At 37.8% G+C, this 27,124-nt stretch overlaps 2 long non-coding RNA genes across 3 annotated transcripts in view; one reads left to right on the top strand and one right to left on the bottom strand.

Annotated features, from left to right (window-relative positions):
* Positions 1-6,794, top strand: part of LOC108583534 — a 101,383-nt gene extending 94,589 nt beyond the window's left edge. For both annotated transcript variants that reach the window (XR_001898270.3, XR_001898269.3), the window contains one exon: positions 2,816-6,794. This is a non-coding gene — a long non-coding RNA (uncharacterized LOC108583534). The remainder of the gene's footprint in view (positions 1-2,815) is intronic.
* Positions 1,252-25,087, bottom strand: LOC108583536. The gene is made up of 3 exons (XR_001898271.3): positions 22,862-25,087; positions 8,179-8,415; positions 1,252-1,631 (listed from the first exon to the last, which is right to left on the bottom strand). It is a non-coding gene; the product is annotated as an uncharacterized LOC108583536 (long non-coding RNA).
* Positions 25,088-27,124: the final 2,037 nt, after the last annotated feature.

Raw genomic sequence — 27,124 nt, 5'->3', positions numbered from 1 at the left:
GCACTTTAGGAGGCCAAGGCAGGCGGATCTTGAGGTCAGAAGTTTGAGACCAGCCTGGCCAACATGGTGAAACCCTGTCTCTACTAAAAATACAAAAATTAGCTGGCCGTGGTGGCAGGCGCCTGTAGTCCCAGCTACTTGGGAGTCTGAGACAGGAGAATGGCTCGATCCTAGGAGGTGGAGGTTGCAGTGAGCTGAGATCGTGCCATTGCACTCCAGCCTGGGAGACAGAGCAAGACTCTCTCTCAACAACAACAACAACAACAACAACAACAACAGCAACAAAGAATCACAAGTATTTCAGCAGGGATACAGAGTTGAGCAATCAAGATGTACAAGATGGGGCTTGAGACATAAGCATGAGATGGCTCAGAACAGTCTTGGTACACTGCTGTTGGCCATTCCACTGAAGGCAATAGGACTAGGCTTAAGCAAGAAACGAAGGTGCACTGATTAGCATTTTGGAAGGATTGTCTGGCTTCTGGGCAGAAGGTAGTCTCAGAGCAACCAAAACTAGTTGCGGAGAGATCGCATAGGAGGACTCCAGCATTTTCACTGTTGGAAATGTAAGACTTCTCTTTCTTCAGCTAGATCGTAGATATCTGGGCCTGGTGCTTTATACTTCATCCAAATTTGTATTATCAGTAGACATAATATGTTTTGAAAAATGCATATTGAATAAAAATTAGCATTAATTTTACTCTGAGTTAAATTACAATGCCATATCTAGGTATGCATGTATAAATGTGTTATATATACATATTTATATATGAATATAAATTATAAACACACATATACTGTGATAATACATGTTAATGAAAAAGTATGTATTTTGGTTGTGTAGAAGTAGAAACATTAATTCAGATATTATAATTACATAAACCACATCATGTTTTATTTTAGAATCAAACCTTTTAAATCTTCATTACATAAAGACTTTCAGCCAGGCACCATGGTGTGCACTTATGGTTCCAGCTATTTGGGAAGAGGCTTGAGCCCAGGAGTTTGAAGCTGCAGTGTGCTATGATCATGCCTGTGAATAGCCACTGAACTCTAGCCTGAGCAGAACAGCAAGACCCTGCCTCAAATATATATATATATATATTTTAAATGAACCAGAATGTACCGTATTATTGATATTAAATGAACCAGAATGTACCTGTATTATTGATATAATAATCAAATATATACATTTATTATATATAAATATATTATATAAATGTATATTATGTATGTTAATATATAAATATATATATTAAATAGATCAGAAAGTACCTGAAGAAGGTTTTGTAGCCCTAGTTTTTTCAGATATGATGTCAGAAATCCAAACATGGAACTATAAACCTTGTATTGATGATTGAATGCCCACCTTTCTGATACATCAAAACATTTACTTCAATATCTTACTACCTTAGTTTGCTAGGGCTACCATAAGCAAACGCCACACACTGAATGGCCTAAACAACAGAAATTTATTTTCTCACATTTCTGGAGGCTGGAAGTCCAAGATCAAAGTGTTGGCAGGTTTGGTTTTTCCTGAGGCCTCACTCCCCTGGCTTGCAGACGGCCACCTTCTTGCAGTGTCCCCACATAGCCTTTTCTCTGTGCTTCCCTGATACCGTTTCCTCTCCCTATAAGGATACCAGACATATTAGATTAGGGTCTTAACTAACCTATCCTCTGACCTCAACCTGCAAATATACAGTCACATTGGCAATTAGAGTTTTGACATGTGAATTTTGGGGCAACGCAATTCATTCCATAACTGCCATAAATTTCCCTGATGAGGAAATGATGAAGAAGAGAACTCTTCTTCTAGAGTTATACTTTAAGGAAACATCTTGAGCACAATCAGAAACTAGACTTTTGGCAACAGGAAAAACAATAGCATTGGAAACTGTAGTGGATGCTGTGGTGTGTTACCCTATCATCCCCTTCAAAACTAGGGCATTCATTCCTCCAGCTGCTAGAAGTGTTGCCTGCTGAGTCATTTCAAGGCTAGGTTGCTTTCCAGAATTTCCCAAAGCCAAAATCAATTTCCTTGTTCAATGCTAGGTAGCAGTACAAATCCAAAGATGCACCAATATAGGCTTCCAAAGCCTAGCTCCTAAGCTTCTACATGAATGGGACAACTCAGAAGTGATATCCAAAGTCCAGACCTTCTTGTGTTGATGGCTAAATGCTTCATTGAGACTGCAGTGCAGCCCATCTTCTACCTCTGCCCAGTTCTGCTTTCCACCTTCTCTTCCACAGAGTAGAACAGAGAGCACTGAACACAAATCTGTATTATTATTCCCAAGAAATCTAATTATACATATGCCAAACATTGGAATGCTGAATGACACTAAAATAATCCATTTTAATGCCATCAATCTGCGGAAATAGAGGACATAATTTATATCCATATTGTTTTTAAATTATTGATTATTCCTTACTAAATTTGTTTGGTATTACATCGCACCAGGATATAAGCACCATGGGGACAGGAATCTTATGAAATTAGTTCTTAGAAGCATTCATAGCATCAAATAATATACCTGAAATATTGGGCATACCAATAAAGTATGTAAAATTATAGCTTATTGCATCTTCTCTAGAAAGCAGATAAATATCTTGGTATAGTTTTGCATGTACAATTATTTCCTATCCATCAAAGACTGGGTCAAAAGCTACTCATTCATGATGTTTGCATTGATTTATCCCAGGTAAAAGAATCAATCCTCACTGAGTTTTCTGCCCCTTTGCAATGTCTGTTACTTCCTGCCACCTATTACAGTTATTTAGCTCTCTTTGCTACATTTTTTTTATTAAACAGCAAACCTTGAAGTTGAATGAAGGGAATTGCATCCGTTCTCCATGATGGCTGAAGAAGGTGTGGAGGAGGGAAGCCACATGTGGATGGAACCTTTTTGAAGCATAAACATTTGGGTACACTCTAAGATTTGGAACAATCTTCACCATGATCAGGAAATATGTTATATTGCAATATCCCCTACTGTGCCTAAAAATGTAATGTGTTCACTTTGTCTTACAATTGATTTCTAATGACTTCAAACTTATGTATCTTCTTTGTGTCTTAAAGTAAATTTCAAATAATGGAATGTCAAGCATCAGAATAGAGGGGTAGAGGTGTACATATATTGCAATTATGTCCTTGATACTGATTTAAGTAATCACTTCCTAACTGTACTCTAACATTGTTATAGATTATGAACTCTGGTGAATTTTATAGCTGCCACCTTTGTCTGCCTGATCCTATACTCTTAAATCTATCCAGTCCACATAAGCATGAAGTGGAACAAAGAAAACCAGTACAAACTAAACTTACATCTCCAGCATTACATCACAAAGTTCCAGACCCCCTCAATATCTCCTGAATAGATTCATGCTCTTACTCAGTTCTGCTGCGTAACAAGTTCTTGAGCTCTCAGAGTTCTCTCTCACTTCTAGAACTCATGTTGTTGTGGCATGTAGAATTTAACTCCTGCATCTTAAACATGCTACTTTTTGTAGGACATAGTTGGAGCTCACACTCTTTCTCTTCTTTAGATATTTGAGTCAATGAACTGTTTTCAACAAGTATGAATAATTGCTGTTTTTCAGATACCTTCTGCTTAATTTAGGTTCCCAGAAATAAATACTGAGATGGAGATTTGTGGGCAAGACTTTTTTTTTCTTGGTGAGTGCTGTCTTCAAGATTGTCCTCAGTTGGGGTGAGGTGCTTTTTATGCGTCTCCATGAAAAAGTTATTTGAGGTAGGCTGCCTGCAGGGGAGAGGATGTGATCTTGGCAAGACAGCTGTCTTTATCTGAGGCAATTCTCCAAGATGCTTGACAACTGAGGGCTGTCTGTTGGCAGCATTCCCAGCAGCTGAGGAATAAGTCCTTTTCTGTCTTAAAGCGAGATCTGGACAGTGTTGCATAGGCTCCTATAGTTGATAAGGTCTAAGAACCTTCCAATAGGTAAAAATGTCTTAATAACCTAATTTTTGGAAATATATCATAAGAAAAATTTCAGTGTGATGGTCTTCCTGTAAGAATAATACAGTATTTCTCAAAGTGTGATTCTGAAACACTACTACTATTAGGAATATGTTGAATACTGAATAACAATCTCTGGAGATTGGTTCAAGGTCATTATATTAATTAATACTCCTCTAAAACCAAGTGAATCAGACCTTCTAGAGTCTGTGGAAAAGACTGCTATGTAAGAGGGAGGATTTTCCTGGTCTTAAGGCAAAGCCGTCTTTACTGGTATGTGTGTGTGTGTAGATGGGGGGCAAGGGAGGCAGGTGTGTGTGTGTGTGTGTATTGAATGAATGATAAGTATTCATGTTGATAATGTGACACACATAACAATTTAAGTGCAAATTGTATATGAAGGCCTATTTTAACAAAAACAATATTTTGAGGATTTAGGGTTTTTTTGTTGTTAAAATGGACTTTGAATGAGTGTTGACAAATTTTTGAAAGAGGAGTAAATTCATTGGAATGTAAGATATTTAGCCATTTTAAGTATCCATAAGCAACCTCAGTTATCCAAAATCATTTGGAAGCCTTTGAATAAATGGGAATTTGGTTAAAATGTCTTGTTAGATGGTGGCCAGGAATAAATCACCAGCTAGTGAAATTCATCTAGTAATAACCTGGGATCTACCAAACAAAACTGTTTTGTGCACAGGAACTGCAAGAGATGATGTAAATGTTGGCCTTCAAGGTAGCCATGATTTTTAAAATTATCACAATGAATCAAATTCATTGTCATTAATAGCTCTGTCAACCCCTTGCCTTCCAACTCAATGAAGATGACTCAACATTTACATCTCCATCTGCAATATCTTGGCTAATCTCCAGATATATTAATTCAAATTCCTGCTTGAAATCTCTACTTAGATTTCATAAAATTCCACTCGAGCATTAACAGAGCCAAAAGCAAACCTTTTATTCTCTACCACATCATTCCAAATCTGTTTGTTCTCTGGCATCCCTATGTCATTAAGTAATGCCACCATATTGAAATTGTTCAACTCAAAACTTGGAAAACAACCACAATCCATGACTCCTTCAGCACCTTCCTAAAGCTAAATGTAGTATAATTGTCCCCAACTAGCCTCTTTTTCACTCTTCTCTCAACTCCAAGCCTATATTGTCTCCATACAGCAGCCAGAGTCATCTTTTCATATTATCATTAGGTAGCATTATTACCCTTTTGAAATATCATCAAAATCTTTTCATAATACATTTTATAACATACCAATGACACCTATCATATCCTACACATTCCTACTTGGCATGACCCCTGCTCATTTTTCCAAATCTTTTATCATTCTTTTCTTTGTTTATTCTTCAAAGCACAACGGCATTCCTGTTAATTTTGGGAAAATAAAAGTGAGTTCTTATCTTGGAAATTTTTTCTTGCTGTATTCTTCTTCTGGAATGATCAGCCTCCAGATCTTCTCCAGGAGGAAGTCTGAATATTCCCTCATGTACCCAAATATTACCTTTCAGCCAGGCTTTTTCTTACAATCCAATATAAATCACCACCTCGCCCATCTTCCCCTAACATATCACCTTTTATTTATTTATTACATTTGTGATTATACTATTTATTAGTGCTTGTGAATATTATTCTTAAGATAATTGAAACTCTACAGATAAAGTATCTTGCTTGGCTTATTGGCTACCATGTTTTCAGCTTCAGTAACAATGTTTGCATATTGCAAACACTCAACATATATTTTGAATTAATGAATTGATATCAACCATAATAGAAATCACTAATTTTATTTAGCCCTAAATATGCACCAATTTTAAGCAATTTAAATGCGCTATTTCATTCCATTTTTACATTGGCTTTATGAGGCACCACTATACTAAAGAAAATTACAATTGTTAAAAAATTATAGTTTTATCCTGGTAGAATTTACATTAATAAACTTACGAGTGTCTTTATTATCTGTTTATTATATAAGGAAATAAAAGTGTTTACTAATTTTTAAATTAATTCCTACATAATTTCAGGGTGAAAAAGAATATACTAAGAGTAGTATATGTGAACTGGAGTATTTTTGTAAAACACTATCTTGGTACACTTTGTGTTGCTATAAAAATACCTGAGATTGGGTAATTTAAACAAACAAAGAAGAGCTTCATGTAGCTCATGGATCTTCAGGCTGAGAAGTTCAAAGACATAGCCCTGGCTTCCAGCAAGGGCTTTCTTCCTGTATTACAACAAGTGGAGAATGGTGGAGAAGGACAAAAAGGAAGTGGACTCATGTGAAATGAGAAAACATGAGTGGTGTCCTGGCTTTATGAAAAACTCATTCTGGTGGAAACTAATCCATTTCCCCAAGAATAATCCAGCTTCACAAGAGTGAGAACTGACTCATTACTGCTATATCAGCACCAAGTCATTCATAGGGATCTCTACCCCTAACCAATTACCTCCTAGTAGGTCCCACCTCTCAATACCACTGCATGGGGATCACATTTCTATATAGGTTTTAGTGGAGGAAAACAAATCATATCCAAACCATAGTAAACCGAAACATTTTCGTTGGCAACGTCAAAAATCTACTTACTTAAAGCAGATGAACCAGTGTCTAGAAGCAGAGCATCTTTTAGTTATACATACATATTATGCTAATGGAGCGTATTCTTTTATTATTATAAAGTATTCTGAAAATGTCCTCAAATTGTTTTGGAAAATAATTCATGGGAAAAATAACAAATGCTCATAGAACTGCATGAAGCAATACTGCTGGAAAACAAAATAAAATATGTGATAGTGTTTTATTGATGGTAACAATATTATCTAGTACTTGGTTGGCAAGATTAATATGTATCTAGGACTTGGAGCTATTAAAACCCATCAAAAGTATCTCATTAGATGTTAAAGTATTAAGGAAATAGAATTGCAATTATCTAAATCATCAAAACAAGTCTGCTTAAAATTTTATTCTCAGAGGTTTAGTAAAGAAGATATGGCATTTTAAAATAAATAGTGCTTGTGACCATTTACTTAAAATAATCATGTGATTCTTCATCTTGGCCACGTAAAGAAGTATGAGTTACTGCCTCTGAGTTGGCCTGAGATGACAAGACTTTCAAGGTGAGGATATCTCATAAATTCCCTGAGTGTTAGCTAATAATACTTCGTGTCATTCTATCCTTCCAAATAAGTTGAATACGAAGTGCAAGCTATGGATTTGGGAAAATGGGCAGAAGAACTTAAGAATGTTTTGGAATAACCAGATTTAAAAACTGTAATTTAAGATGCTTTGTCGTTGTTGTTGTTTTTGGAGTAGAGACAATAAATTTAGCTTCATAATCAATAGAGTCTGAGATTATGGTCAGGGAGGTTATTATCTGGTTCTGATCTGGGTAACCTCTAGCTTTATTTCTTTTTATTTATGGTATTTACCATTGAAAAGTGCATATTAGAAAACTTATCCCGGTGTGGTGGTGTGCACCTGTAGTCCCAGCTACTTGGGAGACTGAGGCAGGAGAATCTCTTGAACTTGGGAGGCAGAGGTTACAGTGATCTGAGATCGCACCAAAAAAAAAAAAAAAGTATTAATTATAGATAAAACTAAATGCTCACTACATACCTCATTCTCTCAGCCATTCTGTTTGATAAATTTCATGATCAGTAATCCTTAATGTGGAAAATAAAGACTCAGATAATTAAGTAAATTCCCAAATTCAGGTCCAATGTTGATTAGAAAACACTGGGACCCAATCAATTGTCCTCAGTCTGTTCTTGAACCCTCTTCTTCCATTTCCTTTTATATAAGTTCAATGCAAGACTATACAATGATCACCACCATGCCAGACCCCATAGGAGGTAGCAAAGGAAAAAGAATACCTAGCTGGATCTAATTCATATATTTGTGCTGATACTTAAATGTGATTTTTTAAAATGCTAAGCACATTGACTGGCTTATGGTTATGTTTATCAAATCATGGAGTTTATTTTTTCTCCTCCTCCTCCTATTTGTTGATGATGGTGATGATAATGATAATGATGACTATTTCTGTCTTCAGGAATTGAAATCTAATGAAAGCAACAAATATAAAGACAAATAAAATCATTAAATGAAAGAAATTTGGTAGATGTTACAGGTGCTATGAGTACAGGAGATGAGTCTTAGAGTATTTGGTTTAAGAGATATCTTACATTTTGAGTATGATTTAGCTTAGTAGAGGAGAAGGAATTCTCAGCATTAAAACTTTCTTGAGCATAGATGTGAAAGAAACTGTCTCAATCCCAAATCAACTTGAGGTTGAGTAGATAGTGGTAGAAGATCCTCTTCCGGAGATTCTGACCCCTTCTCTTCAATGCAGACCATCAAATCTCCTGAGGTTTATAAAGCTCCCAGCCAAATCTCACTCCATTCAGAAGTGTTAGATTTCCCTACAAGAGAGGAATAAAAAGGAAAACCTCTGTGGTGTCACATATATTCATCTCTCTCAAGATATACTTTAGAGCTAAAATGTTCTGTCCCTGATTCAACAGAGAGGCCTGTTGTAGGACTTTCTAGAAGCAATGGCTCTGTGAATACCTGTTCTAGTTCTGATAACTTTCTCTGTGAAACTTTCTGGTATTAAATTGACTGGTTTTAGCCATTTCTATCCCTGCCCTGCCCTACCACAGCGACTTCCAATGATTTTTAAAATTTTTTTCTAGTCACTGATTAGTTCAGCTAGGATGAATCTGATTTTTGCTTAGTTCTGTGCAGATTTCTTTCTGTGAACTGCTGCTGGTCTGCTGGGGCCCTGCCAAGGACACTTCCTCACCTGGAATCTTGTTTAGAGTTTCAGGCAGCAAGTTGGCAGCTGAGATGTTTGTAGTCATAGTAACTCCTGCGGAAGATTAGGGATGCACCTATGTGAAGATGTCTGGCCGTGTGAATGTGAAGCTGCCTTTCTCAATTCTTCCTTCTATCCATTCATTCACTGATTCAGCCTCCCACATCATTACTTACTTGCTTACTTTAAAAGAACCATTCATTATTTAATCCCTGAAAAAATATTTTTGGGACTTCTATAAGACAACCCTTCTCTGAGTTCCTGAAATGTAGGGAGGAGATGAATAGGATACAGTGCTTACCGTATAGTATATGTCATCCAGAAAAATCCAGAAAAACAAAAGAGCAACCACTATGCATAGAGCTCAGTGCCAGATACATTATTTTGAATCTACTAAAATATGCAGACATAAAAGCAAACTTCACTGCAGTGAGGGAAGTGTCACATAACTCAATAGTAGCGGATCTCAACCATGGACTATATGGCCCTACCTGGGTACATTTAGTAGTGTCTGGAGATATGTTTGATTGTCAGACCTGAGGAATGTTACCAGCACTGAGTAGGTAAAAGACAGCAGTGCTGCTAAACGCCCTAGAGTCTACAAGACAGCCCTCCACAACAAATAGTTATCCAGCCCCACATGTCAATAGTGCCCCAAATGAACTTCACTCTACAGACAAATGCAGATGGCTATGAGTGAAAAAGAAAGGTTTGGTTCACCATCTTGAGGGTCAAAAAAAGACTTTCCAAGAAGAAGGCATTTCAGTTGGCGATTGTGGACTTCACTACACATTAGCACGATTTCTTATAAACCGGAAACTTTATAGAATAAACAGCAAATGACAGAAAATACTTTTCGGTTTATTTTCACCAAAATTACTGGGGAATATTTTTTCCAGGTGATTTTGTTAAATATTCCCAACTACTCTGTCATGGATATGGAACAAATAACAAATACTATTTTTCTGTGAAAAGTAAAACTCGAAGGGATCATGTTTTGTTTTATATATCCCTCTTAGTCCTAAGTCACCACTGTTTGTAAATGGCATTGCTCATCAAGTCTGATAATTGCCGAAAATAAGCCAGTCTACTCTAGCAATGAAGAGACAGGAGAAATATCAGAAATTCTTCACAAGGTATAATGATAATGTGCTGTTGGACCAAAAGTTGCACTTTTGGGTGATTAAGTATCAGGTGTCTTGGATTTTTTTTAACCTCATTAGAGACCTTCTATTATTTAACAATACCCTAGTTAAATAATCTGACAATACCATGCTGTTTTGGTTACTGTAGCCTTGTAGTATAGTTTGAAGTCAGGTAGTGTGATGCCTCCAGCTTTGTTCTTTTTGCTTAGGATTGTCTTGCTTATATGGGCTCTTTTTTGGTTCCATATGAAATTTAAAGTAGTTTTTTTTGTTTTTTTTTTTTTTTGTTGTTGTTTTTTAATTTTGCGAAGAAAGTCAATGGAAGCTTGATGGGGATAGCACTGAATCTATAAATTAGTTTGGGCAGTATGGCCTTTTTCGCCTTTCCTCCTATCCATGAGCATGGAATGTTTTTCCATTTGCTTGTGTCCTCTCTTATTTCCTTGAGCAGTGGTTTGTAGTTTTCCTTGAAGAGGTCCTTCACATCCCTTGTAAGTTGTATTCCTAGGTACTTTATTCTCTTTGTAGCAATTGTGAATTGTGGTGTATAGGAATGCCTGTGGTTTTTGCACATTGATTTTGTATCCTGAGACTTTGTTAAAGTTGCTAATCAGCTTAAGGAGATTTTGGGCTGAGATGATGGGGTTTTCTAAATATACAATCCAAAATAGATATATAGACCAATGGAACAGAACAGAGGCCTCACAAATAATGCCACACATCTATAACCACCTAATCTTTGACAAACCTGACGCAACAAACAATGGGGAAAGGACTCCCTATTTAATAAATGGTGTTGGGAACACTGGCTAGCCATATGCAGGAAGCTGAAACTGGATCACTTCTTTACACCTTATACAAAAATTAACTCAAGATGGATTAAAGACAAACATAAGACCTAAAACCTTAAAAACCCTACAAGAAAACTTAGGCAATACAATTTAGAACATAGGCATTGTCAAAGACTTCATGACTAAAACACCGAAAGCAATGTCAAGAAAAGCTGAAATTGAAAAATGGGATCTAATTAAACTAAAGAGCTTCTGCACAGCGAAACAAACAATCATGACTGAACAGACAACCTACAGAATGGGGGAAAATTTTTGTGATCTAGCCATCTGACAAAGGGCTAATATCCAGAATCCACAATGAACTTAAACAAATTTACAAGAAAAAAAGCAAATAACCCCATCAAAAAGTAGGCAAAGGATATAAACAGACACTTCTCAAAAGAAGACATTTACGCAGCCAACAAACATGAAAAAAAGCTCATCATCACTGGTCATTAGAGAAATGCAAATCAAAACCACAATAAGATAACATCTCACCCCAGTTAGAATGGTGATCATTAAAAAGTCAGGAAACAACAGATGCTGGAGAGGATGGGGAGAAATAGGAATGCTTTTACACTATTGGTGGGAGTGTAAATTAGTTCAACCATTGTGGAAAACAGTGTGGCGATTCCTCAAGGATCTAGAACCAGAAGTACCATTTGACCCAGCGATACCATTACTGGGTATATACCTAAAAGATTGTAAATCATTCCACTACAAAGACACATGCACATGTATGTTTATTGCAGCACTGTTCACAATAGTAAAGACTTGAAACCAACCCAAATGCCCATCAACGATAGATTGGATAAAGAAAATGTGGCACATATACACTATGGAATACTATGCAGCCATAAAAAGGATGAGTTCATGTCCTTTGCAGGGACATGGATGAAGCTGGAAAACATCATTCTCAGCAAACTAACCCAGGAACAGAAAACCAAACACCACATGTTTTCACTCATAAGTGAGAGTTGAACAATGAGAACACATGAACACAGGGAAGGGAACATCACACACTGGGGCCTGTCGAGGGATGAGGGGTTGGGGAGGGATAGCATTAGGAGAAATATCTAATGTAGATGACGGGTTGATGGGTGCAACAAACCACCATGGCACGTGTATACCTATGTAATAAACCTGCACGTTTTGCACATGTATCCCAGAACTTAAAGAATAATTAAAAAATAATAATAATCCAACAAATAAATGAGGACCATTAACAATGACAATTTAAACCCTTTAGAAGAGCATTGATTTGAGGAATGCCCCCAAAAACTGCCAAGAAAACATAGAATTGTGCACCAATCACATTTGGCAAGAAATGGAATAAGGAATGGAGTTGAGCTTCATTAGTTATTTCTCTAATGGACTTCCCACCTGCAGGGAATGCCAGAGTTAATCAGGTAGATAATTCTTCAGATACTCTGCATCACCAAAAGGTTTAGTTGAGGCTTATAATCACTTGCCCACTTGCCCATGTGTAGCTATTTCCTTTCTTTTTTTTTTTTTTTTTTTTGAGGCCAGTCTCGGCTCTGTCGCCAGGCTGGGTGCAGTGGCTGATCTGCGGCTCACTGCAAGCTCCGCCTCGAGATTCGCCCATTCTCCTGCCTCAGCCTCCTGAGTAGCTGGGACTACAAGCCGCCACAGCACGCCCGGCTAATTTTTGTATTTTTAGTAGAGCGGGGTTTCACGTGGTCTCCGATCTCCTGTGATCCGCCCGCCTCGGCCTCCCAAAGTGCTGGGATTACAGGCGTGAGCCACCGCGCCCGGCGCTATTTCCTTTCAAAGCAAGTCACCCATATCTGCTTATTCTACCATCTAAATACTAATCTGTTCCTAATCTCTGTTTTCCAGTGTACAACTAGTTTAGGATATTGACTACTATATTTTTTATATTCTGTTTCCATGTTACATCTAAATTATTCAGCTAACATATTTATCTAAAATCACAAACATAATTGGATTTATTTTGAAAGAAATAATCCAGGAATGAGAAACAACCTCAAGACAGAAAGAGAAAATAACCTTAAAGCAATTACAATGAAAAACAAAAGGAGTTGTTTAATTCTACCTGGAAGCCATTATGACGAGGTCACCTCTAACTGCTGAGAAGGGGATTAGCAAATTTTAGAGAGGTGTTAACAGCCATGATCAAACTGTGACCTTCTCTTCCATGTAATCAGGACTGAAAAAGCACTGAAAAAAGAACCTCATCATGTGAATGGTGCTAATTTTAACCTATTTTGCACCCTGTAACTCATTCCATGCCTCATCAGTGGTATGGATCCCTCACTTTGAGAAACACTGATTCAGGCTTGTCATCTTGGCCTGGACCATTGCAAGGCATTTAAATTGGCCTCTGTCTCATTCCCTTCCAAAATGCCCACCACACTAGGCACCCATGTGACTTGAAAAGGCAGATTTTTATTTTTCTTTTAAACCTTTCTCACTTTAAACTATACAGTGGTTTCATGGTATGGTATGTGTCCCCAAAAACTGTTATTACAAGGAACGGAATTTTTAAATTTTTTTTAAAAAAAATTCTGAAAGTTGTGTTTTGAGTTACCAAAAGACAATCATGAAAAGATTGGAAGGTGTGGATGTAGTTTCTTTCTTTTATCTTAGCCAATAATAATAACTAATATTTATAATATCAAATTACTCAAAATACTTAAAGACAAAACAGTGTCAGGAACTGTTCTAAGTAGTTGTGTATATGAACAAATGAAACAGATCTGAAAACTGGAGTACAGTGACGTGTCCTGTCCGACATTTCAGACCCTATTAGTGGCAGAACCAAAGCATCGCTCAGATTGAACACAGGTGGTCTGGCTTCTGAGTCAGTGTTTTCAGCCATCTTTTGAGTAACTCAAAATCTAATATATTTCATTAGAATATTTTGTGTTGTTGACATTTAATAGGTTTGTATCCTTTCACCTTCTTTAGATAAAATGAGGGATACTGATACAGAACACCAATTTTATGCAAACTACAGACAGTTTTCTGTCAGTCTGGTTATCAGTGGGCCTGAATTGCTTTGTGTGTGTGTGTGTGTGTGTGTACACGTGTGTGTGTGTGTTTGTGTGTAAGACAACAAGGGAAGAGTAGAGAGGAGCTTTGCTAAATTGTATAGAAACAGTATATTATGAGGTGGATTGTAAGATCATTTTCACATATTGGACATTAATTCTATAGAATACCACTGGATTCTGAAACTCTTTATGTAGATTCTTTAAAATGGTCTTTTGCAGCTTGTGCTAAGCATAATGAAAAAGGATTATGCATTTTTAGGCCTGTCTTGCAAAGAGGTTATGATATCAACAGTTCCTATTTCCCATTTTCAGGGCAGAAGTAAATCTAGATTCCTCTTGCAAGACACAGCTTGTCACAAATGCTAGACTAAATATTCAAAAATAAAGGTGAGCTCCAGAGAGAGCACAGAGCTTCCAAAGGCCAATTTGTACACGCTGTCTTGAGAGCTATTTTCTGACAGACAACAAAAGATGCTGTTCTTGAAAGAAGAAGAGCTTATTTATTTGGGTTGTCTGCAGTAAGCTTCTTTGATGTTTCTTTGACTCTTGATTTTTGTTGGAGGAAAAATGGAAGAGAAAGAGAGACAGAGGAAAAAAAAGTCTATTAAATTGGTAAAGTTCTGGTTCTAATTTTGGAATAAAGAACTCTTTAACCCCACTGGAAATACAGACCTATCTTGGTTTCCCTTTCTCTGGCTTCTACAGCTCTTTGCTATGGGCTATACTCCAGCTCTCTCTGCTGTCTCAAAACCACTTGCTCCTTGGGAAACTGCTGGCAGGGGGAGGAAGATACTCAATACTTTAAACTTACTCTCACCCCTTTTATGAATATACAGGGATTAAGATTAAGTTGCTACTTCCTATATGGAATCTGGGGAGTCAACTTTGATTATTAGACGCTGGCTTATCGGAATGGACTGTTGAGTACCAGGATAATTTCGAGTCTCTAAAATCTTTCTTATTCCATATTCTTAGCCTGGTTAGTAGCACCCTTCTCAATTCTGTATCCCCTTCTTTCCTTCTCTCTCTCCTTTCTCATTCTCTCTCTTGTGTATTCCTTTAACAAACATTTCTGACAGTTTTTCTACCATTACCTATGAGAATCATAAAGGAATTTCACAGATATATTAAAACACAATTTCCTAAAAAAGATGTCATAATATATGGGAAACCATATGGAATACCACTTGTTGGTTAGCTGTTGGGATGTCTTTGGAAGATATCTAGGACCTCTTCAGAACTGGAATTAGAAAAGCCACAAAGAGCCCAGGCAATCCTAAATCCTTATTCTTCTCTTCTATGCTTTTCTCTAAATCTGTGGTATATTCTCCTTTGTACAAACTACTCGTCTTGGTTGTTTCATGTCCAAAACACAAATTTTCTAGGTTAAATTGTTTCTATTATGCGAGTAAAACCAAACTCATTTACAGGCCCCCAGTCATAATTCCAAATTTCCCAGAAAGAGTCTGATTGTCTCCACTTGCTTGAGATGTGATGCCAATGTTTAAGTGATTTCTTGAAGAAGAGCTTCTCTCTTTTTCAGCCATAATCACTTGCTCTGGTAGGGATGTCCTCTCCTCTACTTTTGTAGTTCGGTCTTGAAGCCCCACATCATCGTCATCATCGTCGTTGCCCTGATTATGTGCTAGAATCATGTTAAGACGCCCCCTGGACTTGATTTCCCTCCCTGGGTGCCAGCAGAATACTTTGACATATAAAAAATGTTCAACAAAAGTTAGTGGCAGTACAGTAATGATGATGCTGATGATCAGCAAGAAAAGAAAAAAATTATTCCAGACCAAATTGCAGTTAATTGAGGCAAACGTATCTCAGCTAATTAACTGGATTAATAAGTCTGCTTAGGCCAAATTAATGTCCCCACACGGTAGCAAGATAGGTAAATAGACAAAGATAGTCTTAGAGGAATACATGATATGTAAACACTCAGTAAATGTCAGTTAATACTATATATACTCCCATAAAAGTAGCTTTAGGTGTGAAAAAAAACCTGTGTAAGTGCCTCTGTGTGTGTGTGTTCATGTATATGTATCTTTTCCCAATACACTTGCATCTTTAAAAAAAAAATTCCTAGGTCATTTCCCACCATCCCAATTATCCATTTTGAAACATGTCTTATTTTTTATGAGTTGGTGTTTTGGGGGTATGTACAGTTCAATATCGATTTTTGAAATTTATGTAATACTGTTAGTTGGTGCTGCTGGATGGGATAATGACAAACGATGTCTTTAAAGAAAATGTTTTTTATTGTAAGAAAAAAATAGAAGCACTGGATGTTCTAGCCAGAGCAATTACAAACACACACACACACACACACACACACACACACACACACACGAAGCAATAAAAGAAATAAAGGGCATCCAAATTGGAAAGGAAAGTGAAATTATCCTTGGTGGCAGATAATATGATTTTATATTTAGAAAAACCTAAAGAGTCTACCTAAAAACTCTTAGAACTGATAAACAAGTTCAGTAAAATTGTGAATATAAAATTCGAATACAAAAATTAGTAGCATTTCTGTATGTCAATAGCAAACAGTCTGAAAAAGAAACTAGGAAGGCAATTCCATCTACAATGGCTACAAATAAAATAAAATTCTTAGAATTAAATTTAACCAAAGATGTAAAAAATCTCCATATTTAAAACTGTACACATTAATAAAAGAAATTGAAGGGGTGACAAGAAATTGAAAGATATCCCATGTTTATGGATAGGAAGAATTAGTATTGTTAAAATGTCAATATTACCCAAAGAAATCTATATAATAAATGCAATACCTATCAAAATAACAAATATAATTTTTACAGAAATAGAAAAAATTATAAAATGCATATGGAATCACAAAAGACCCAGAACAGCTCAAGCAATTCTGAGCAAAAAGGACAAAGCTGAAGATATCACATTACGTGATTTCAAATTATAATATAAAGCTATATTAAACAAAACAACACAATACTAGCATAAAAACTATACATACAGACCAATGGAAGATGATAGAAAATCCTGAAATACATTCAGGTATTTGCAGTGAATTCATTTTCAACAACGGTGCCAAGAACATACACTGAGGAAAGGACAGTCTCTTCAAAAAATGGTGCTAAGAAAACTGGATATCCATATGTAGAAAAAATGAAACTAGATTCCTATCTCTCACCACATAAGAAATTAAATTGAAATGCATTAAAGATGTGATGTAAATCTAAGATCCGAAACTATAAAACTTCTAGAAGAAAACATTGGAGAAACACTTCAGGTTGTTGGTCTGGGCAGAGATTTCTTGAGTAAGCCTTCAAAAACACAGGCAACCAAAGTAAAAATGGACAAATGGAACCACATCAAACTAAAAAGCTTCAGCATAACAGAGGAAATAATCAACAAAGTGAAGAAACAACCCACAAGATGGGAGAAAATATTTGCAAACTACCCATCTGACAAGGGATTAATAACCAGAATATAGAAGAAGCTCAAACAACGCAGTAGAAAAAAATAATCTGATTTAAAATGGTCAAAAGATCTAAATAGACATTTCTCTGTTGCTGCTTTATAAGGACTGTTTTCTGTCCTGATGTATCTGGGTGACTATCAAATTCTCTTATGCTATTTAAAACTTAGAATATTTACTATAGCCTTTGTGAATATGACCCCAATTCTCACGTACTTGACCCTGAATACGTCTTCTTTAGTTATGCACAACACGAGATTCTTTGCCTTGTGAAAACTCTTGAACAATATTTTTATGATCTGCTATTCGATATTTGAGTTTTTGCCTTTGTGTATTAAGAAGTCCGCAGTGTACCTGCAGTACTGTGCTAGGCACAAGGGAAACAGTGGTGAACAAAACAGACATCCAGATACTCCTAGAACATGTGGGTTAAAGGACAATATGAATGATAAACAAACAACAAAAAAAAAATACAAATCATCAACTTGTTAATACATAAAAGATCACCAACTGATCTTTTAAGAGTAAATGCCAGGAAGGTAAAGCTTAAGAAAAGTTATATATCATACACAAGAGTGTAAAACTTAGCTTGGCCATTCAAAAAAAAAAAGGTGTCCCTGTGGAAATGTTTAAGCTGAGACCTCAAGGATGAGTACAAGTTATCCAGTTATTGAAAAAGGAGACAATCAATTTGAGGAGAGAAAAAAATATGCAAATATGCTAACTCTCCTTCATGCATTTATTTATCTATTCAACAGACATTGATTGAGTGCCCAACTGATGCTGAGTACTGTTGGAGATAGTGGAAACTCAGAAGAGAACAAGTTAGAAAATTTTAACTCATTTGGAACTGAAATTCTGGTGAGGAAGGCATAGTGCACACCTTCTTTTGGAACTTAAATTCTAGTGGGGAAGACAAACACATGAGAAAATGATGCTGTTTCTAGCACTGACCTGTGTAATGAATGAAATTTATGGCCGGGTGTGGTGGCTCATGCCTGTAATCCCAGCACTTTGGGAGGCTGAGGCAGGCGGATCACCTGAGGTCAGGAGTTCGAGACTAGGCTGGCCAACATGGTAAAACCCCATCTGTACTGAAAATACAAAAATTAGCCAAGAGTGGTGGAACACACTGGTAATTCCAGCTACTTGGGAGGCTGAGACAGGAGAATCGCTTGAACCCGGGATGCAGAGGTTGCAGTGAGCTGAGATTGCACCACTGCACTCCAGCAGCAATATATAATAGGTGGGTCTGGGCAAACCTTTCAGAGGAGTTAAGTTTCAGTGGGTGAAAATGAAGTACACATGTAACACTGAAAGGAGGTCAGTACAGTCGGAGTGAAGAACATCAGGGGCAGAGTTGTGCATAATTCGTCTGGAAAAGTATGTGAGACCAGATCCTGCAGGAATCTCTGATTTTGAGTATATTCCAAATGTCCATGAGCAAAGGTATTAAACAGGGGCATCACATGATCATATTTGCATTTTGTAAAATGAGTAAGCGAGATCGTCTTGTGGAGCATGGATGCCTGTTAAAATCTCTCCTGAGCTGCTAATAGGCATATAAAGACTCGACACTGACTGTCTGTACTATTAAAGCTGAACATGCATGCAACCAGGTGACTTATTCATCCCATTCCTAGGTACATTACCCAACATAAATGCATGAATATTTGCACCAAAACAGATGTGCAGCATTTGATATTTGAAACATTTGAAATTGATAGCAGCACTGTTTGTAGTATCTCCAACCTAAAACCAAACCAAATATTCATCCAAAGTAGATTATATAATGAATTATGTCGCATTCAAATAATGGAATACTTTGTAGCAATAAGAATAAACCAATTACTGCTACACACAACACTGAGGACTAGGACAAACAAGACATTGAGCAAAGGAGCCAAATGTACAAGAATACATACTATGTGATTTCATTATATAAATTTTCAATCTAGGCCTTTAGTGTTTGAATTCAGAATCTGGCTGTCTTTGAGGAGGAGAATGGGAATACCTTGGGGAAGTGGCTTCGGGATACTAACGATGTTCCATTTCTTGATCCACAGAGAAGTGGGATACATGGGAATTTACATTATGATGATTCATTGAGTTGCACAATTGTAATTTTTGCCCTTTCATTGTGTATCTTATAATTCAATTAAAAGTTTAATAAAACCAAGAAACCAAAAAAAAAAAAAAAAGAATAATGGCCACAGGCCAGGTGAGGATTGATTACATCCCAGACCTGAAGGTATAAGAATAAATAAGTAGATTCAAGTGATACTCGATGGATATTAAGGGGCTCAATGACTGGTCACTGAGGAATCAGGAGGAGTCAGAAAATTCTTAGGATTTTGTGTAAACTTACTCTCTCCCTCTCTTTTGCAGGCTTCTTAAAGTTGTGTCTGTATCTCATTCCTATTATCCCCACAGCCAAACACTACAATGGATGTGGAATAAATGAGCAACAAATATTGAATTAATAAATAAACGCCACACTTTCTGATGAGGCGGGAGGCTCTCACTTGATAGCAGAGGATAAAGAGAAGAAGAAAAGCAGGTCAGTAAGCTGTAGCGCTCTCAGCTGTTACTTCATCAGAAAAGGAAATAAATATAGAATTGTTTTGAACAGCAGTATCGATGTTTTCTTAGGTCTCGTGGACACACCAATGAGTCCTAACGTGGGATGAGAGACCATCTATTGACAATCGGCACTCATCATAAGCCTTTTAAAGTTTTCTGCGGAAAGCCGAGATGAAGTAAAAATAGCACCATATTATTCTAAGTCTGACTGATGGGAACAGTTGCATAAAGGTTTCTTGTTAAGCGCATCAAATGTTACCCTTTGTGTGACTTTGGTTTAGCTTGCTAGTCTGATTAAATTCCATTCACCAGCAGAGGAAGCAATTGGTATTTATATGTCTGAAGCTGCTCTGAGTCTGGCCGTCCTAGACAATGTGGATATTTCTGGAGAGAGAGGGAGACAAAAGCCAGAGTTTATCCACTTGGTTTATAAATGGTCACCAGGAACAAATAGATACTGTGTAACCACATGAAGTGCAGTCAGGTTCAGTAGATCTGCCTGCATCTGAGCTGTTTCACATCAGCTTTTTTCTTTTCTTTTTTTCTTTTCTGGATTTATAAAGCTTTTAACAGTCATTTGCCAAAGCATTTTTTTTTTTCCTTCATGGTAAGTGGATTTTTTTCTACAATATATTAGATGCTTAACCACTTTCTTAAAAAGGGCATATTTAGAAAAAACTGTTTCTTAAAAAAAAGTGAGGTTCATGACTATAAACAGCTTCACAGCCTGGACCATGGCTAGGCCAAGAGATTCTGAGTGAGACTGGCTAAGTTTTCACACCTCTGCGCTTACTCTTGTCACAGACATGTGACACCAGTGAAGGAATTTGGGTTAAGGGCCTGTTTTTGCTTAACTGTAAAATTGTGAGCATACTATGTAACTAACAGTTTTATCAGTATTTCAATCTTGAAATAATGTATATTTAATGCCTAAGATGATTCCTGGCATGCAGAGACATGAACATGAATACTACTGGCGTTCTCTTTGTCCGTATTTTGATGTTGAATTACAGTTCATTTTTATGAGCAGGTTTGTTTTATCTTATACCAAGAGCCCTAATTTATTTTACCCTAGGATAATTATATTTCAATTTCAGTTTTTGCTTCCAGTTACTTCCTCACCATCAACCATCAGTATTATTACTGTGTGCCAGTGGATGTCGGTATTCCCATTTGTTCTTTCTTTATCTGCTGGTAAATCAGGTATCTACATTCACAGAAAGGAAGAGCAGAATCTCAGTTCAGGCCTAAGGAGGACTTCATGGGTGAGTCCCTGGACTCTTAGAGCAGCCCTTGAACATCTCTCTTGGCTGCTCAGGGTTCAACTCTTCATCCTTGAGGATTCTTGTTGGATAAGTGAGGTCTTGCTTATAAGTGTTGGAAACTCCTCAAAAAGTCATACTTTTGTGCATGAAGGATAGAAGCTCACTGTAAAGGTGTATAGAAATGAAGCTCAAATATCCTCAAAATAACATTATAATGCATGTTATGAGAATACACATTCTGCTATGCTCATTTGAGGGAGGCACCAATGTTAAGAATAACTACACATTCCTACTCTGATAAAAAGACAAGTAGCTGAAACCAGTTTTACCAATAAGGAAAAACATTAGTATACATTGCAAGGATCAGAGCAGAGCAAAGGGAAAGAAAAGAGCAGATCCATAAGCTGGGCATGCTGACAAGTGCCTATAATCCCCAGCTACTTTGGAGGCTGAGAAGGGAGAATCGCTTGAGCTCAGGAGTTCACAGTCAACCTGGGAAATATAGTGAGACTCTATGTCTCAAACACAACACATACACACACACACACACACACACCCCCCCCAAACACAGAACATTAGGATCATGCCTGTTTCTGAGGCAGTGGGTCTGGAATGAACTGGAATGATCATCTGAAATGCAGGTGATCCCACAAGGTAATACTAATATTTTTGGTTTTGGGGCCACGCTTTGAGAACTGGTTTGGATCCTGACTACTCAGAGTGGTCAAGCATGGTGCACAGACCAGTAGCACTGGCGACACCTGGGAGCACTGTTATACATACAGTCTCAGACCCCCTCTCAGACCTACTGAACTTGTGGGCGCAGTGAAACCTAAGATTCACCAGCTAAAAAAAAAAAAAAAAAAAAAAAGCACACCTGAAAGCAAATAGGCAAAGGGTCAGCCCACTGTTGGAAGAAAATCAGCTGTAATCAAGGGTTAACGTTTGGGCAAATTCATATGGAAATGGAGTTGAAATGATCCTGCATGTCAGGAAATTAAAATGGCAGAGGAGTAAGGGGAGTTGTCACGATAATATCTCACAAATGGAGAAATACAGTTGCCTAGGATGACCGACTGTGTACAAGTTGCTTTTCATCCTCTGGATGTGAACAGAGCTCAAAAAGTATATTCCTGACCTTACTTCCTTCTATAAATTACTGACATGAATACCTCCCTTTCTGTGGATGCACTGAGAGATAACAAAGCATAATGCTCTATAGCCTCTTTCCTTCAGATTCTCAATCTTCAGTGTATGGATGAAGCCACCAATCTGGCAAAACACCCAGGGAAAGCAATTACTTCATTTATGACACATTTAAATTTGTTGAATAAACAATTTTGAGTCTTCTATGGGGCCTATTACACTTGAGCTTGAGAAGTACTTATTATTAATTTTTCAGTTCATATTTACTCAAAGCACTCTAAATCAGCATTTCTAAATAAAGCTGAGTCCAAAGGGCAGAGGGCTGGTAGACACACGATGAGGAAAGCTGACTCTCCACATTCCTTTAGAAAGCTGAGGTTTATAGAGGGTTGGTTTTGGCAACTCCACCGGAAACTTATGTTTGGATAGCAGTCTAACTCTAAACCAGTTCTGACTTTGCCCAGATTTTGGGTATGAGACAATAAATTAGCCTGATATTGTTGGAAAGAAATCTACTCGGGCTAAGAGTCAGAAAACAAACTTGCTTTTATTAGCTCTGTGACCTTGAATATGGCACTTACCATTGCTGAGGGTTAGAAGGTAGGACAGTAGGGGTGGGAGTGGGGGATGATTTTTTTTATGCGACCACCGGAGCAGGCACCGGAGATGAGGCAAGTAGGCAAGGTAAAAAAGCTTTATTAGCTAGCCAGTGTGAAGGAGGAAGGGCCAAGGTTCACCGGTCTCCGGAGGTGGAGGCCGAGGAGGTCCCTCCGGCGTTCTCGGGCTAGGTTCCTAAGGTCCGCATATGAGGAGGGACCCAGGAAGTTCGCGCCTGGCGCCTGCCGGGAGCGGCTTTTCTGTATAAGGGTTGGGAGTGGGAGGGCAATAGGCGGGACACGGGCGTGTCTGGGGCGTTCCGTAGGTGCGGCCAGGTAAGTTTCGGTTTCCTTGATCGGACGCCATGTTGCGCCTGTGCAGTTGGTCTGTATTTTTCCCGGGCTTGGGATGCATTTTCCCGCGCGCGGGTAAGTTGGTGATGAAGAACCCGGAAATGCGCCATCTTAGTCGTCTTTGTCTCTCCCCCGGTCCAGACAGGGGACACTTACTGAGAGCAAAGCACAAAAGACTTCTATAACAATGGATATTAACCCTGCTTACTCTGTCTCCATGCACTGAAAGACACATGCAAGAGACACAGAGATGTGCATTAAAATGCAGAGTTTGCTGCAAGCAGTTATCACATCAACTTGATCGTATCAGCCATGTCTCTAAACTTGTCTGTCTGGATTCTTCTTCAGGAACTACTTTCGGCTGGTAAGCAGATCTTACAGTATAGTAGTTAAGCATATAATGTTTGGAACCTGACAGATACAGGCACAAATCTCAAGTCCACAACTATGTGAACGTGAGTAAGGTGCAAAACATTGTTAAGCAATTGTTTCCACATCTGTAAAATGGAAAAAAAAAAAAGTTCCTACCTCAATGCTGTATATGCTGAATGAGAGGGAAAATGTATAAAAAGTCTTAACCATAACATAATATGGAACCTAACACAAACTTAGCCTCGATCAATTCTGAATATTTTGACCACTGTGAATTTTGAATTACTTACTTACATTTTAATCAAGATGGCTATTTCTATCTATTTTCTAATCTTTGTCCATCTAGATATCTCTTGTGGGACACTTTCACCTGGACTACATTTGTAGCTATTTAACGATTCCTAGGTCCGATGCATGTAATATGAACAGTCCTTTATCCCAACCTTTCTTAAGTTCAATCCCCATTCAGGTCCTAACCGCATTCACCTTTTTTCCAGGTATATTAAGTTGGGCTTCTTAGAAGTAGGTATCAGGAAAAGGATCCATGTGAATACAAATAAATCAAGAATCGTTTTTTTAAAAAATGATAAGAGGGAATGGGGGAAGAAAAGAAGGCCCCACAAGAGTGTGGTATCAAACAATGTGTCAGGGAGGTAAATGTTGGCGCAGCCCCACACATGATCTCTGGAGACAGTATGGATTATACACAGGTTTACAGGTAAACTAGCTCCCTGAAAATATTGGAATTATCCCAAACAGATGGCAAGATAACTGGCTACATCCATCACTTATTATTTGAGGGCTGCCCCAGAAATTTGAAGGTTTCCATGTATTAAAGCAAGTTAGCTACTGATAGCCTGAGGGAAGTCTGCCTGCTAAGAAGCACATGTGCCAGCTGTTGAGAGTAAAGGTGTACATGGAACTGACCATGAAAACAGTGTAAAAGGAATCATAGGAACATAGGCAGAGCCCTGACAACATCTGCCATAACAATAATGCTAATATTAATGTTATCAGAAAAGGGGTCTTAATGCAGCCCCTAAGAGTGTGTTCTTGCAGACAGGAATTCAAGGTGAGTCGTAGAGAGAAGAGAGGGTTCATAGAAAGCTACCCTATTACAGAGTAGGGCATACTCAGAATGCAAGAAGAGGAGTGCTTCACGGTGAGAAGAGATAGTTTCTTGAAAACTACTCCATTACTGAGTAGAGTGTCCTCAGAAACCACGTGGAGGAATTCACTATCTTTGCTTGAAGATTTTCTTATACAGGAGTCTTATCTATGTAAAGAATAAACTAAGCTGTGACTACATGTGGGTGGGCTGACAGCATGACAAAATTTGTTCTATTGTTTTAAATAAAACTATCTGTGACATGTTAGTGTGTAAGTACCTTGAAGTATAACTATAATTATCTTGAAAGCACATGTTGTTATGGTTATTGAGGCATCTAGGCTTTCTGTTTTTGTAGGAGTTTGTCCTTACAGGCATGACCAAGCTGACTCCATAGGTAGAAACATCTTAGGACTATAGGTCATGACTAGCAAAGGCTGTGCCTTGCCAATTTTAAGATGGAGTTGATTTTAAAATGGTGGCACTCTGGCTTTCCTAGGCTCCTGCTTTCCTGACATTAACATCCCAGCAAAAAGTTTCCATGAACATAGTAGTCTGCCCTTTGTACTTTTGCCATCATCTCATTTTGCTGGGTAAGGATTATTAGTCCCATTGATAGATGGTTTAGGTGAATATCAATTAACATACATGCATATGTACACATCCATAGACATCAATATTTTAAACTTCCTGTTTAACAATTTATTCCATGATATTTGGTTTTTTTTTTTTTTTTTTTTTTTTTGAGACGGAGTCTCGCTGTGTCACCCAGGCTGGAGTGCAGTGGCCGGATCTCAGCTCATTGCAAGCTCCGCCTCCCGGGTTTTTACGCCATTCTCCTGCCTCAGCCTCCTGAGTAGCTGGGACTACAGGCGCCCACCACCTCGCCCGGCTAGTTTTTTTTGTATTTTTTTAGTAGAGACGGGGTTTCACCGTGTTAGCCAGGATGGTCTCGAACTCCTGACCTCGTGATCCGCCCGTCTCGGCCTCCCAAAGTGCTGGGATTACAGGCTTGAGCCACCGCGCCCGGCCGATATTTGGTTTTACCATGAAAGTAGGTCATTTAATTAATTAATTAATGTTCGTTATACAAATTTATCTTTGCTGTAGTGCTTTACATGAAAAGGGGAATAGTCTTTGATAAAATGTATTTTTAAGTATTTAAGTCCCTTTTGAGTCAAGGCAGTTTCAATCATCAAAAGTTTGCATGTATAAATTGCATGGAAAAGTCCCAAAGGAGTGCAAAGAGAACTCTTGTCTCTCATCTGGGCTACAAGAGACATACTTTTCTGAGATTATGACTTATGATGTTACTATCACGGTGCATATTAAAATTTTTTCTCAATATGAGAGCCAGTGTTGATTTTCAATGACACATGTAAAGAGCTGAATACAGAATATCTAGATTTCTGTCATGTATTATTATTATTCTCTACAGTTCCTGCTGATCAGTTGAACCTCTCACAATAAGATATGGATCAAAGATGGACCTCAGAATTCCCCACTTATCAGTTCCTAGAATGATAAAAGAGTTGAGAAACATCTAAATTCCTGATATCTATTGATTCTGACATGTACATAAAGCAAACTGCAGTCATTAGGGTCATATAAAGTTCTTATAGCTATCAGCCCATCACCTTCCCTCATGGGAAAAGAGAACCAGGCAGTGGGATCTTCTCCTTGACTCCTGGGACCCCAGGCTGCCTTTCTTTTCATTTGAGTTAAGATGTGTTGGTTGCCTGGATACGGCTGAGCTTGTGAAAAAAAATGTCACTGAGCTGCTGTCATGATGGCCATTTTATTACCATGATTTATAAATGGATTATCTGTGAAAATGGCTCTGGTTTTAATCATGCCCCCTGCAGGAAATGGCCTGTTCTTATTGGTTTGTTTCAATGACAGGTTCAGATATCCTGATATTTTATAACAGTTGGCAGATGCTTTACTGCAAATGATATCCGTCCTCCAGAATGAATTAGTTAACTTCTAATAGCATCAGGAAGTGTATCCTGCCCACCCCCTCAATCTTATTTCAGATTCCTTCTTCTGGAGCATCAAGCTCCCCTTAGCTTTCCACCCTATTTTCTTGTAATTCTGTTTCAAGGAGGAAACAATCAACAACAAATTACTTCCACAATGTTCCACATATGGGATTCACTCTTTGATGTTTTACAACAAATGGATTTCAAATAGTGAACGGGAAAAGATGCACGGTTTCCTCGGTTTTGTGGTTCCACAGGAGGAAGGCGATGCTTTGCTAGGGTGCCTGGAATCAATCCTATCATCAACATCAGTTTATTGAGTCTGTATCCCAGGCTGATAGCTTTACACGTGTTGTTCCTCACTTTCAAAGCAAGGTGGATGATCTTCAAAACAGGAATTATCTTCACCACCCCCAGTCACACAAGGTTAAT

The sequence above is a fragment of the Papio anubis genome, chromosome 18, assembly GCF_008728515.1.
Source record: "Papio anubis isolate 15944 chromosome 18, Panubis1.0, whole genome shotgun sequence".
NCBI classification, from domain to species: domain Eukaryota; kingdom Metazoa; phylum Chordata; class Mammalia; order Primates; family Cercopithecidae; genus Papio; species Papio anubis.
This window is presented reverse-complemented; position numbering and strand designations above follow the sequence as displayed.